Source organism: Furipterus horrens, unplaced genomic scaffold (assembly GCF_987537825.1).
Source record: "Furipterus horrens unplaced genomic scaffold, mFurHor1.1.pri manual_scaffold_7, whole genome shotgun sequence".
Taxonomy (NCBI): domain Eukaryota; kingdom Metazoa; phylum Chordata; class Mammalia; order Chiroptera; family Furipteridae; genus Furipterus; species Furipterus horrens.
The window spans coordinates 44,408,842-44,423,270 of NW_028327177.1; positions in this window are offsets into that span (position 1 = coordinate 44,408,842).

Genomic DNA, 14,429 nt, shown 5'->3' on the forward strand with positions numbered 1-14,429 from the left:
CAGCAAAAGTGCAAATAACTGATATCAAATCTATTCTGTTTTGATGGTGGCCTGGGAAAGAAAAGTAAGAGGCATGTAACAGACCCTGGAATGGGGGAAGGAGCCTCATAAAGCAGAAGTGTGCATGTGTGGGGGTGGGGTGGGGGGGAGTTAACTAAGTATAAATGACAGATTTTCAGAGATCTTGAAGGTTAATTTAGGGTGCACTCTAGTCTTTCCTGTAAGTCAGCCTCAAGCCTTTTGTCATGGACCCGGACGCCAGGCCACCTGTAAGGTCACTAGCCCTACAGACATCAGGCCAGGGAATAACAATGAGCCAACAAAGGTGCTATTTAGTTAGCTTTTATTGATGCAGGTTTAATCTCAAGCAATAATCAATCAATAGCGATAACAGGAACATTCAGTAACAATATCATATGAGAGAATTGGGGGATAATGAACCCGGGTGCCAAGAGTCCAGATAAGGTTTGGTCTGGGAGGCAGCCTGAGTGGTTGATGTCTTCAAAGGCAGGGTCAGAGGGATGGGATTGTGGCCAAGGGCTCTTTCTCCTGAGGCCAAATGTAGGATGTCTCAAGGTGACTCGCTCTCAGGATGTCCTCTGCTTATATATTCTTGTATGATACAATGTTACATCAGCTTCTGATGAACACATATTGTTTTGTGCAACTTCGATAGGCACATGTGGTTTATGTTGCTCTACTGCGCATGCTCTGAGAGGGTGGTGTTACCCTTCAGGTAAACACATGTTGACCACAGTGTATTATGCATGCTTTAAACATGGCTTCTGGGACACCATCTTAGTTCAGTCCTGCTCACCACACCAATAAAGGGAAAAAAGGTGACAAATGGAGATGCTTGTCCATGTAACTTGTATTTTTTTGCCGGTAAGTTTAGCTGAAAGCTTGCCAATATTGTTTTTCTTTTCAGAGAACCAACTTCTGATTTTGTTAGTTTTCTCTACTGTGTTTCTATTCTCTATTTCAGTAAGTTTTGTTCTAATCTTTATTATTTCCTTCCTTCTGCTTGCTTGGGGTTAGTTTGACCTTTTTAAACTATCTTAAGGTGAAAGGTTAGGTTATTGATTTGAGATCTTTTTTAATACAACCATTTAGAGTTATGAATTTTTCTCTAAGCATTGCTTTAGCTGCACCCTATAAATTTTGGTGTGTTATATTCTTGTTTTCATTCATCTCAAAATATTTTCTAACTTGCCTTGTGATTTCTTCCTTGACCCAGTGGTTATTTAGGTATGGGTTGCTTAATTTCCACATGTGTATGAATTCCCAGATTTCTGGTATTGATTTAGAATTTCCTTGCATTGTGGTCAGAGAGGATACTTAGCATGATTTCAGTCCTTTTCAATCTGTTGAGGCTTGCTTTATGGCTGAACATACAGTTTATCCAGGAGAGTATTCCATATGCACTTGGTAGAACCTCTGCTCTGTGAGTGGGGCTGAGTAGAAGAGGCCCATGACCTCTTGGGTTGTTGTCCCCAGGATTCAGCCTCTGTAGCCTTTTAATATTCCTTGATTGGGGGCTTAGGGGAAAAGGAGCCCCATCTTCTTGGCTATACCCACCTAGAGTGGAGATATAATCATGCCAAATTGGGGGAGGGGAAGGGAAGAAGTGGGTTTCGAGCTCAGATTTTAAATACACTATTCTTACTGAGATGCAGGAGATTTCCTTCAGTAAATGTTTCTCCACTTGCTTTTGTCCTTAAAAAAATTTCCAGACACTTTATATTTCTTTTTATTATGATTGTTTTGCTGGGTGCAGTAGGTCTGTGGGGCTTCTCACAGTGCCATTTTGGATGTAACGCTATCATTCAGGGAGAGCATTACTCAAAATGTCAGGCTATCAGTTAGTTCCCTTTTGGAATTGTCACTCAAATAAGCACATTTTTCAAAAATTTGTGTCAGATATCAACATTTTAATTAAGGGTAGAGTCATGCTTTTTTATAATTTAAAGTTTCTTATAATGAAAATGAAGTTGATGTAGCAGTCATTAACTTATTGAGTTACTTTGCATTTTAATTTCACCATTTTATTTCTCTAATTAATTAAAAACAATTCATTAATGTGTGCTGATTAATGCTTTTGATGTCTTAGCTCTGTAAACTTAACCTGAGATGGCGTGTGCTCAAATAGACATCCAGGAAACTTCATTTTCCTTAGCATCTATCTGCTTCTATTGGAAAATATTAATATAGCAAATATTTATATGATTCAAAAGCAACTTCTATTAATTTAATGCAAAATATTATCTTGGATCATAGTATAGAGAATGATGGAAAAGAAGAGGCATAACACACTGATAATGTAACACAGCCCTTAAGATTATGAACACAGGAAACATTCTTTCCTTTTTTTCTGTGCTCCTTCCTTTTTCTTAGAGTTGTTTCCTGCACTACTTCCAGTATGAAACTCTTAACTGGCTCTCAAATAACATAATGAGGTGGTGAGACCCTTCAGGCATTTTTAAAGAAAGATAAAAACAATACAGAAGAAAAGATTTTAAATTAGAAATTTGGTGTCATATCAGACTTAGATTACATTTTAGTAAGTCATACTAGACGTTTTACACTTTAAGTTGTACAGCAATACCAATTTGGAAATGATGCTGTTGGGTTTTAAGAAACTTCAATTTCTGAAACTTAAGCAGTACTGCATAGATTACTGCCTTGTAATGCTTTTACTCTCCAACTGGAACGCTGTAGTTTTAGTGAGTCTGTAGAACTTAAGAACTTTTTTAGAGCTGTTCCAAAGACCTGAATATGCTTGTTTTACTCCCTTTGGGCCTGATTCATTTCAAGAATAACTCTACTGTGCAATGCCTTTGTTAAACTTTAATTGCTTTCAAATTATATTGGAATCAGACAACCTCAATAGGAATTTTCCTGTGAAATTATATTAGAATCTGGCCCAAAGGTATTTTTTTTATATAAAATGCAGATCGAAGTTATACATTGCATGTAAAACATTTAATCTTTTATGACATCAAGATGCTTCTTTATGGCATAAAGGAAATCTACAGTATTATCATAGCACAAGACTGGAATGAAAATTTACCCCATTGTAATTTCAGTCATATTAAATAAATTTCCTTGCAAATATTTTTTTGAACAAATCTCATTTGAATAAAATAATCTTATTATAAAAAATTCCTATAACATACATCATTTCTTTTCTCTTTTCCTACTCATATTAATAAATTATATTTAGGTGAAATAGTTCCAAATATTCAATAAATATATTTGAATTAAAAAAATTCACATGCAAGTCTAGTGAAGACTCCTACAATGGTTTTGCAGAAAGGGAACAGCCCCTGATCTTCGGCTCAGTAGTCATGTTGTCTAAGCCCTGCCTTCATACATAACCAGAAATGTGAAGCAGTTTGGGAAAAACGGGGACACATTTTTATTTTCTAAGTCCACAGAAAGGTAATGTGAATACAGTTCTTCTTGTGGGTAAATTGATCTTCCCAGGGAGAAGAATTCATGTTTCCAGAGCACCAAGGAGGTTATTTCCTCATTTCTGTAAGTGTGAGAAAATGTCCTAAGTGGTAATCTGTTGTGAAAGACAAGTAGCAGGTGGGCAATTAACTCCAGGGAACAGTCCATCCCACAGAGGTTAGGACCATTATTACTGTCAGTTTTTGCACAAAGGTATGCATTGAAAACATTTTGGGGGCATTGACTATGCCATTATTTCTCAATGAAGTTCTGACCCTTGGCTCTGGCCTTGTGTTCTCTGTCCTCAGAGCTTCCCTGAGAAGACTGTGAGATCCACTATGCTAACTTATGCATCTTTGGCAAGAGAACACATTTTCAATACCAGCCTTGGAGGCCTTTTCTTACTTTTGGATTACCGACAATTTTGATCTGTATTTTTGCCATCTCATGCATTTGTACTAAATGTATTTTAGCCATGGCTGATATGGCTCAGTGGATTAAGTGCTGGCCTGTGAACCAAAGGGTCGCCAGTTTGATTCTCAGTCAGGGCACATGCCTGGGTTGCAGGTCAGGACCCCAGTTGGGGGTGCGCAAGAAGCAACCAATCGATATTTCTCTCCTTCTCATTCTCCCTCCCTTCCCCTCTCTCTAAAAATAAATAAAATCTTTAAAATATATATGTATATATTTTAATAACCAAAATCACTCTATTTAAGTGTTTAAGCCAGAGGAAAATTTCCCTTCTTTTTTTCTAAGTTACCTTTTAAAAACAGGCCAGCTAGGATGACATTATTGATTTCTGGTATTTCTTAATTCTGTGTTTGATCAGCCAAGGGAAACCTTTCCTTTCTTGGACCAGAAAGAAAAACAAATGTGTCTGATATTATGTGTGGTCAAACCTATGAGTCTGATGAAAAAAATTAAAAAAAAATTTCCTTAGTATATTTCCAAGGGTTGCACAACACTCTTAACAAAACAAACTTTCCCCAGCAGCATTAGTTTCCACCGTTTCCTTGTGAACCAGGAAAATAAGTAGTAGGAACCTACGGCACATCTCCTCCAGCTGAAATGTGAAAAGAGAGCCAACATTCAGCCCAAGTAAGTGGAGGGCAGAAGCACCTCCAAGCAGAAAGTGTTCTGTAATAAGAGACTGTAACTGTTAAATGCAGAAATGAAAGAATCCCCAAAGACTTCACAAAAGAAGCAGAGATTTTCAATGAAGGCAAACCTATAGTGGAGCAATGACTGTAGTTAATACAGGACACTATTTAGATGGTTCATAACATCAGTCTCTGGGAAAAGTTTTGTGATTAACTCTGTATAATATGCCCTTGTGTTCAAATCACATCATGCAGCCCGATGGTGGGATTTATAGAGTCAAGACATAGATGGAAGCCAGACTCATTGATTTGAATCCTGAATCTGAGTACTGCCAGCAATGGGTGACATTGGTCAATGTATTTAATCTCATTGGGCCTCATTTTCTTCAACTTTAATCTCAATACTTACATCTTGAGGTGTTTGTTTTCATTATTTTAGCACTCCTGGGAATATCTGAATAAGTGCTATTATTATTTCATCATCTATAGGGATGTCTAAAACATTAGAGTTCCTTTTACTATATACTCATATTTTAATATTTTATAAAAGTACTCATTCACTCATTCAACAACTGCTAATTAAGCACTTTAAAAAGTTCCAGGCATTGTGCTAGGTGATAGTGACAGTGATGAAGGGGCAGGAGAAATCCCTGCCCTTGTGTTGTTGATGAGCATTAGGTGGTTAGGCTGCCTGATGACCTCAGCTTGCCAGTCCATTCTCTATTCTTCCTGGAGACATTGCAATGAGCATGCTTCTGTGTTCAACTTTCCAATATCCCAGGGTTACACTGATTTCCCCTAATCTCAGTTCATATCCAAGGTGATTGATAGTGATGACATCCAACCATAGCTTTTGATTCCCCAGTGAGAACTGAGAAGTGGATTTTACTTAACTCTAATAGCAATATGACAAAAGAGCAAACATTAAAATCTCTCATGACATTGAGAGAGATATAAAGACTAAAGAACTAGAAACGTTTTGTGCTTTATTACCTCACCTTGTGACCTGTATTGATTATCTCTGTCATGAAAATGGAATAGACTGTCCTTGTGGTTCTGTGTTTCCTTCATGCTGATTGGCAGGTCCATGTGTTGATGGGTGGCCAAGAGCTCTGGGCTTCTGGACCAGGATGACCCAACCCAGTCACCTTGCTTCTTTCTCACTCCCTTTTCCCTTTCTCAAGGACAGTCACTCCTGTGGCTATTGGTTCCATGAAAAGCCCTCTGCACAGACAGCCACAGACCTCTCTCTGCAGGAAATGCCTAATTTAGCACATACTCAAGTTCCGAGAGAGGAGTAGCGCTCCCCAAGGCACTTCTCATCCTTTGTCTTTTTCTTCTTTTCCACAAACTAGACACCAAAAGTAGCTGTATTCCTTAGGAAGGAACAACTTCAAGTAGGTGCCGGAATATTGAAATACTTGAAGGAAATAATGAAATAGTTTGTGAAGAGAGTGAAACCATACTCTGAAAGGAGTAAATGTGCTAACCATGTGTAATTTTGTATGCTATCGTCTGTTGGTCCAGACAAATAATTTAAAAAGTTAACTACACCTACCTCTTCTAACTTGGGCTACAACTTCCCTCTTGGAGATGCATTGTAGGGAACTAGGCACTCCTTGCTTGAAGAGCACAGAGTCGACATAGGGGATCTTTCCTGAGTAAGGAGAGCTCTGAGGAGTTGAAGCTTTTCCGTAAGGAGATAGAGTCCTAATGAGAGTGAGGGAGCCAAGAGTCTTGTGTGAGTTCTAAAGTTTGGGAAACCTGTGCGAGTTCACTGCTTGGGAAGGGCTCCCCAAAGTCTGGTCAATGCAATGCACCATGTGTGGAGGGGTAGGCCAATCCTGTGACACCTGATGAATGCTAAAGCCTAAGGGTTATGGGCTATTCTGGTTCCAGCATTTTGGGGGCTGAGGCTGGAATCTTGTCAGGATCTCCCTACCCCTCATAGCTTCATATAACAAGCTGAAGGGGAGCACCCTAAGGGCACTGGGAGCAATAATGCTGCAGTGACTAGGCTGGCTCCCTCTGAAAATCTAGGTGCCTGAACCACTTTGGAGAGAGAGAGACACCCCCCAGATGGTTCTTAGACTTCCTACTAATAAGGATATGTGGAGGGACAAGGGCCTTATTTAAAAAAATCAGAGCAATTTAACCATTTCTGATGCCCAAGCTGGTAAAGAGAGTGATACCCATTTACTTACACACAACAAACTATAAAGAAGATACAGTGGGTTCAGGTACAAACCTACAGTTCCTCTTCACTAAGTGTCACTAGTCCTGAAGCATAGTGGGGAAATAAACAAATGTGGTTCTGTCTGGATCCTTCCCTTAAGTTGCAGATTGTTTTCTTCAAGCCAAGCTTTTTCCTCATAATTTTTCCCCCAGTACTGGTCATTCTTAGTTTGTAACTGATGTACTTGCTCTAAGTGCAGTCTGGGAGTCCTGAGTCTTTTTTGGTGGATTCCTTCAGAAGCCTCCCCTTCCTCCCTAGAGTTCTGTGCAATGATGGTGGCCACACTGACTTGTTAATGAAAATGGCCACATGAGGCCAGAGCTCTCTGCCTGTCTCTGTCCTGTAGGCCGCATCACTGTCCTCTAAAGAAGCTACTTTCTCTCCAGTGACGTCAGCATTCTCCCAAATGTAATGATAGTATCACACTTATCATCCTTCTGGTTGTAAAAAGTCACTTTCTGCTTGGAATCTGACTGGAATAAACTCCCACAATCCCACACAACACACCAAGTTTCCCATGCAATAACCTGAAATCTGGGTAACATGGGGTGTTATTATTTAGTCAATTCATTTCCAGTTTTGTGTGTACTAGGTTATTATTAGGTTAAGCACTCCTACCTTTTCTTATCTCAAATGGAAATTGAAAGAATATGTAGTTTTCAAGAGCTGCTTAGATAAGAAAGAATTGAGAACACTGAGAACGTGAGTGGAATTGTTGCTGTCTGGAGAACTTCCTGTATCCACTAAATAGAAACACTTTTTGCTTTTGTTTTTCTTTTTTTTTTTTTTTAAGACCAATCACTTTTGCTTCTAATGGAGAGTCAGCATTTGGACCTCATGTATGGACTGTTCATTGCCCAGTTTAATGAGGCATCTCTTAGGGCCAGATGAGTGAATGAAAGTAAGCTCTTCCATTGCCCATCTCCATTAATAAATCAGACTCTTTCATAATGTTAGAGCATCAAAGGCAAACAAATGCAATGCGTGGACTATTTGCTTTATTTTGGTGTGCACACAGAGGTAGATTTTCAGAGGCCCTCAGCCACTGAGAACACTATATATAACACTAGCAGAACTTCCCAAAGTTTCTACCTGGAAACACTCTGGCAAGATAATCAGAAGCAGATAAAACTGATGGTCATTTGATTCATATGAATCATAAGCTACTGAATTTGATCTAGTTCTAGTACATTAAAATTATAATAGCTTTGTTTTAACTGGATTTTAGACAAGGTTCTAAAATATCAGCAATTACTGAATTATTGAATTGCATTGTTAGGAAATGGGCAGGGCTCTTTGCAGCAGCACACTGAGTACAGAATTAAGTGACAAAGAGACTTGAGGGTCATTCTGGGACTAAAGCTCTGATTCACTTACACAATGGACAAGTCCCTTCTTGGACAGGATGTCAGATTGTGGGAAGTGATCCAGAGTATAGGAGTGTGTCAACAGCAGTCCATTTAATTCTATCCCCCCACATTCCTAAATAATCCTACCCTGTTAAACCACTGCTTTATTTTATTCCTTAACAAATTTATATCACAAAACTTCAACTTATTGTATCAGTATCGATACTTTTTTTCAGCATACACATTGCATTTATTTACATGCACAATCTCTAGTCAGGGCTAGTGAAATTTATGTAGCGATCTGTTATTCATGTGTTTTGATTTCCACTCAACAGAAATACTTAACAAGTGTTCCCATATATTATTATGAAATTATTCCTGAGGCAAAGTGTTTCATGGATGTGTCTAACTAATGCATTTTCTATTTTTGGAAGTATAGGAGAATTCTGGAGAGCAGTCCAACTGACAGGGATCCCTAAGTAATTGTTGGGGTAAGTGTTGCTGCTCACTGAGATGCTTCCTGGGATGACAGCCAAGCTCACTTTGAAGCAGAAAATAGAATAAAGTCAGGTTTATTTGTTGCTGGAGTTGCAAAAGTCCATTATGATGCTTTTACTTAATACTTGTCCTATAGTCTGTAGTGGTCTGTAATACAATGCATGTCCTGACGGAGATGCCATGTGTTGGTGGGCAGGTATCTGTAGCCATAAATGAAGTGGCTGGTGGACAGTAGAAAGGCTAGGCAGATGATGTCTGTAAATGGCATGGGAAGGGTGGGCAAAACCAAGTGCAGTAGTTAAGCTCTGCCCTCTGACTTGCTTCTCTTCTTCCTCCTCGACTGCTGTTAATTAAACATGATTGCTAGTGTCTGACATTCCTCCCTTGGCAGTGAGGGGGACAGGGCGTGTGATTTATTTATTCAACAAATTCTAAGTTCTTACTGTGTGTCAGTTTGTGTGCTGGTGGTAAGGAAATCTCCATATAACTCAGAGCATCTTCTAAAAGCTGTATGGATGTCACAAATTATATGTTCAAAGAAGAAGAAAAAGAATATTCTGAGCTGAACAGGGAATGTTTCATGGAGAAGGTGGGCATAAGACTCGAAAGTTGGAGTGGCAAGTCAGAGAGACAGGTGAGGAGAAAGGGTTCTCCAGGAAGGTAGCCTAGCAGAGGACAGGCGTGAGGAGCATGCAACAGGTGCTTTGATACAGAGTTGAATGGATAATTTTAGCTGAATCAAAATATATACAAGAAAATGGACAGATATTAAGATAGAAGGCAGGGCAAAGGCATCAAATGGAGTACCTTGAGAGCTAGAATATGAAATTTGACCTTTATTTACAGGAAAGAATAGATCTATTATGCAAGTTAATTATTGAGCACTCAAGTAGAAGGCACTGGTAGAGACATGGAGATATTACAAGGTAAAGAACACACAGCTACTTCCCTTTCAGGGTGTCAGTCACCAGGGTGGGGCCATGTTCATTCACCAGGTTAATACAAATTCAGATTTGGCACTTTCCTGGACCCGCCTGCACCTGCAGGCTGCGTAGAGGGAGGGCTCAACACAGGGAAAATGGTGGCTGTCTCTCCAGCCCTGGCCCTGGCGCCACACAATGCAGTTTCTCTCCATTGGCTACCACACCTTTCAAGCTGCTGTCCCTTTGCTGGTACTTAGGGTGAATGTTTGTGAGTGAGTGAGTCTGTGTACCTGGGTTTCAAGCCACCTTCTATTTCACCTGCAGGGAATTCCCACTCATTTTCACAGCCATGTATTGAGGGGACTCCTCTTCCTGGCACTGGTGCTGTGGGCAGGGGGAGCCCAGTGTGGGGCCTCGACCCCTCCTTCTGCAGCTGAGATCTCTCTCCTGGTTTTGAACCACCACACATGGGTGTGGGACCAGTCCCTCCTATCAGTCTCCATGTGGCTTTTTCTTTACATTCTTAGTTATAAGAGTTCTGTTCAGCTAGTATTCAGATGGTTCTCCAGGTTGATTGTTCAGTAATTTAGTTGTAATTTTGATGCAGTCATGGGAGGGGCGGAGAACAGCACATTCCTGCTCCACCATTTTGGCTGGAACTGTTGCAGCCTCTTCACTCAACCAGAGGCAACAACAGGGCCCAGAAGAGTTTTAAACATGGGGCTGATGTTTTCTGGACATTAGCCCCCATGTTATTCCTGCTGGATTAGAATGGAGGAAAACTAGAGGTAGACAAGCCTTTCACTCAGACATATGGGCAGACGAGAGATCAGGGCCAATATGCATTCAAGGTAGGACGGCTACCTCCTGGCTTCAGAATAGGTGTCTGAGGCTGCCTCCTGTATCTCATCCCAAGTTCTTCTTCCCTCCATGAGTCATTCATTTAACAGATAAGTCCAGATGCAAGTTTAGCTGCTGCCCCTCAGTTTACTCTTTTGGGGAGAGCCTTTGGCAATTTTTTTACATTACTCCTTAGGCTCTAAGAAGTTTAAAAGAGTGATCTTGCTCTCTTTAAATGCCTTCCTTATAAATTGTCCTTAAGAAATTTTATTGTGCTCATGGCCATTCCTCCCAGGTAGTGTTTAAACATCTTAGAGCTAAGAACTGTGTTTAATCTCTTTGATAGGCTCCCTCAGCATAGCATTCCTGCATGCACCTTTCATGCCTGACAGATTTCCCAATGAGATAAAAGATTCTGAATTTACTAGCAGATACAAACAAACCTCAGTAACAATGAAATACAAATTTAGTTATCTTTTTGGAAATGTAAAAATAAAGCCTCTGTGTATATATTTTACCCCATCTTTTCTCAGCAACCAGTGCTGAATTCATGGTATAAATGTTTACAATCTTGAAAACACCCAGCAGCTTCTGGACTTCTAATATTATTCTAAAGCCATATCATCCTTTTTTTTCCAACTTGTTGACAACACACTTATTTGGCGTCCTACACTCAGGATGGGTGTGCTTTCTTGATAAAAACGAAAGGACATGTGGTGGTCCTATCAGCTTTTGATCTTTTTTTATTTTCTAAAAGTGTTCTCTAAGAGGATGTGTTGGTCAGTTGTGACACACCCAGTGCCCTCAGCTCTTCCTCAGTATCCTGTCAGCTCATAGGTCTCTGTTTTCTCCAGACCCATGCGGTACAGGAGAATCTAAAAGGACTTTGGAGAGGGGCATCTGCAAGGCAAAGTCGAGGAGGTGGGTGCTGGATGTTCCTCTGCCTGCCCATGGAGACTTTGGGGTATCAGCTGTTTGAATAGGGAGGCCCACAGGCTGAGAGGTGTTCAGTCTCTTGAGACTCAGAGCAAGTGCAGAAGAGCTGCAAACCCACCAGGATGCTCTGGCCTCACCCATCCCTTACCTTGTCAGCATCCAGTCTTCTAGCTCTCTTTTTGTCTGTTTTGAAACAGAACTCCTTTGATTATTTGTATTTCTTTAAAGGATTGATTTATTCTATCCATTTTATGCCACATGAGTGATTTTTCATTTAACATGACCTACTGCACTATTTCTCATTTTGATGGGGATTTGACTTTAGAATTAATTTCAGTCATTTCTTCTTCTCTTCATATCTTTAGCAACTTGCACACATTAGTTGGAGAGACTAGTTTTTATGATTTATTGGTTTTAAAAACCATTAACATCTCTTTCTATTCTATAATTATTTTACTTAAAAGGTTATGAAATTATATGTTTTTCTTCCTTAGAAGTGAACATTAAAAAAAACCCAACAGTGTCACTCTTTTTGTGCAGTGAATGCAGGATAAAAAAATATCAGCATTAGTTGTTGTGTCCACATATTTCATTGGGTTTTCTTCAACCTTGGCAAACACAAGAGCAACACTATTATTTTTCCTTGCCTTTAAACCAACCAGAGGAAACAAACAGCCCCAAGACGTTTTTCAATTAGCTTAGTCTTTCTTTTTTAAATGGTGTAACGAGAGTGTTGCCTGAAAGCCTTCCCCTTTCATGTGGGAGTGATGAAGCAGGCCGGGCACATTGCATTGCTTTGCCATGACATCTTTTTCTGCACAAGCATTCTGAAGTGACTGTGGATGGATGAACTGTCATAAAAGGACAGCCTTCTGTGATTCGTAATCCTAGTACTGCAACAGTGCGCATAAGACAAAAAGGCTTTTTCCAGCTTGTGTGAATCATCACTCAAGCATTTAAAAACACGGAGTGTTCTTTCAGTGCAAAGCACACCGGCTAATGTTAATGAAAGTCACACATTTACCTCAAAGCCAGACAAGATGTCTCAATCTTTCCCCAGGAGTCCTAGAGTATAAAGAAAGAGTATCTGTTCTTTTCCTTTTGTAGTGGAACACAATGGAATAATGAAGCTTTGGCAGAATCTGGCAACTTTTAAAAACAAAGCTTTTCATTTATTGACACCCAAAAAATACCCCAGTGTCCGAGCATAAATGCAAACATCTTCCTTCATGCTTGATACTTTTCAGATTTCTCTCTCCTTTTCAGTTGGAAGGAAAAATAAAAATCATTCTGATTAAAAAAAAATAAAAAAGCTTTGAAAACATTTTATAGACACTCTCCACGCATTTTCTCACCAATTCAAATCAAGTGTTCTTATTGATAGAATCCGAGAAAAAGAGGGGACATGAAACACAATAGCTGAAAGACACAGACAGAAATAGTAGCGGCATAATGGTCCTGTCTCTCATCTCCTAAGGGAGTATATTCTATCATTGTTATTGAGCTGAACTACCTCTGATGCTGGTGGGCTGCGTTCACTGAAAATATTTCATTTTCAAAGTATTACCACTAGCAATTAGCAAATCCTTACATGCAAGAGTAATAGAAAGCATTTGGCAGTAGGGAAGTCTCCTGTGCATTTTATGTTTCAAATTCTATGTCAATCCACAGAGTGAACCCTATTCCTTTGAGAATTTTGGGGCAGTTCAGTATTTTGCTCAGAAATAGGCTGCAAGTGCAGTGAAAAGGGCATTTGTTTGGGGGTTAGAACATAGATTCAGGTTTATGTAGTTGGTAAATATTTAAGTGTTAGTGTTCAAATGCCCAGCTTCTTAGTGGCTATGGGATTTTGTTTATGAAATGAAGTTTTTATAAGCTTTAGTATTTTGTAGATATATCATATTTAGTCTGTTCAGCAATTTTCTTTTTGGAATTACCACTCTCCTATCTACTAAGGTTGCCAATACCTTACCGCTTCCCTCATATGACTCAGGTTGGGTAATCCACACTCTCAAGCCTAATGGCCACAGTAATTACTCTAGGAGGGACACATGGCCAAAACTGGGCCGATATGGAAATTTTGTTGCAGCTTCTTGGAAAGAGGAGTAAGTCAGCTATTCTCCAGGATCACAAGCTATAGGGGTGATATTAACTTAGTTTCTAAGTATGAGTTTACCTGAGAATAAATTTCAACCTACAGAACTGGAAAGAGTCCACACAGGAGAGCTCTGGTAGTATGTTTTAAGTCATTGCATCTGAACTGAACTGGGTCCAGTTCTAGATACTTCAATTATATGGAATCAAACATTTTTTTCTTTTACCTTTCCTTTGTTTCATTTTGTGTAGTTTGAGTCCTGACAAGACGATTTTGGTTTTTTATTGGTAAAATTGGAATAATAATGCTGTTCAGTTTAAAGATTTGTTGTGATGCTTGAATGACAAAAGATAGGTGAAAATGAAATGCATTACCTATGGCATGCATTACCTATGGCATGCATCAATTTCCACAGGTGAAGGACTTGTAACAGCTCCACTCACCTTGGGGTGAGGAAGGTAAGAGAGTGAGTCCTATGCTTAAGCTGTCACGTATTATAAGGAGGTAATCTGTTCTTAAGATGAATTGTGATCTCCTGCTCAAAAAAATCCCCACATCCACTAGCAAACATTAATTCAACAAAATTTCTGAGTGCCTCTACTTATGCGGCACTGTTCTAGGGGAGATAGTGGTGAGGATATGATGAATCAGCTTCGCCTCATGGTGCTTACATTTCAGTACAAATGCAGGACTGTACAGAAACATACTCCAAATGGGATTTGGGTCAGTGTTTGGGTCCTGAAAATATGAACAAGAATTCTGGTTTCTTTGCTTAGTTGCTTATGTTTGTGGTCAGGAATACCAGGAGTTTAAGCACCAGGTTATTTGAGTCCTTTCGTCGCTCACCTACTCGTGTGTTTGATAGAGATCTGCCCTCATTTTCTTTTCTTTAAAATTGGCACAATGACAAGGTATATTTGCAGGTGGTCTCAGGATCTGTGAAGGAGACACCCACTGATTAGAGACTGTGAAACAGCTGTGAGCACTGCCCACTCAACT